This window comes from Rhinopithecus bieti, unplaced genomic scaffold (genome assembly GCF_001698545.2).
Source record: "Rhinopithecus bieti isolate Rb0 unplaced genomic scaffold, ASM169854v2 scaffold_74225, whole genome shotgun sequence".
Classification (NCBI taxonomy): domain Eukaryota; kingdom Metazoa; phylum Chordata; class Mammalia; order Primates; family Cercopithecidae; genus Rhinopithecus; species Rhinopithecus bieti.
In genome coordinates, this window is record NW_016827667.1 from 449,089 (window position 1) to 450,107 (window position 1,019).

Below are 1,019 nucleotides of genomic sequence, written 5' to 3' on the forward strand. Positions count from 1 at the left end.
TGAGATGTTGCCACTGTACTCCAGCTTGGGCGACAGAGTGAGGCCTCCTCTCAAAAATAAAACAACAACAAAAAAATATATATGCTTTATTTTGGAGGAAATAAAAATTCATTTTCTCTGGAAACCTTCCCAGACCGCCACCTTGGTGAAATTAAGCTTTTCACTCTGCTTTGCTCCTGTGGCTCCACCGCCTCCATTATACCTTTTTTTTTTTTTAAACAGACTTTTGCTCTTTCGCCCAAGCTGGAGTACAGTGGCGTGACCTCGGCTCACTGCAACCTCCGCCCCCACTCCTGGGTTCAAGCGATTCTCCTGCCTCAGGCTCCTGAGTAGCTGGAATTACAGGCATGCGCATGCCTGGCTACTTTTTGTATTTTCAGTAGAGACCGGATTTCTACACGTTGGTCAGGCTGGTCTCGAACTCCTGACCTCAAGTAATCTGCTCGCCTCAGTCTCCCAAAGTGCTGGGATTACAGGCGTGAGCCACTGCACCAGGCCCATTATACTCTGTTCTGTGATAATTCACTTTCTAGTCTGTCTATGCCACTGCACTACCCACTCTTCCAGGACGGGGTTCATTCCTGATTCATCCCAGGTCCCCTGTGCCTGGCATAGCTCTAATGCAAAAGCATCCATAAAAGCTGAATGGAGGAAGGAAGAAAAGGCATGACCGACAGCACACCCTGCCATTTTGACAGTGTGTTCTCAGCTGTGGCAGAAAGCTCAGTGGCAGAAGAACAATTTCTCCTCTGTGTACCAGGGGAGGAAGCTCTGCGAGATAAACAGATTGTGATGAGAGGCTAGGCCAAATGGGCAGACCAAGCAGGGGAATTCATTTCCCCCTGGATATTAAAGATGTTATCTGGCAGGCGCATGTCTGCCAGGGCAATCAGCAGTGTGGCGGGTGGTTCTGGACAGAGCTCTTTATCTTGTGCTGCATCTGCAGACCAGCTTCGCAAATGTAATAAAGGCCTGACTGCCTGAGATATGCATTGCCCACCTTCCCACCCCTCCACAGC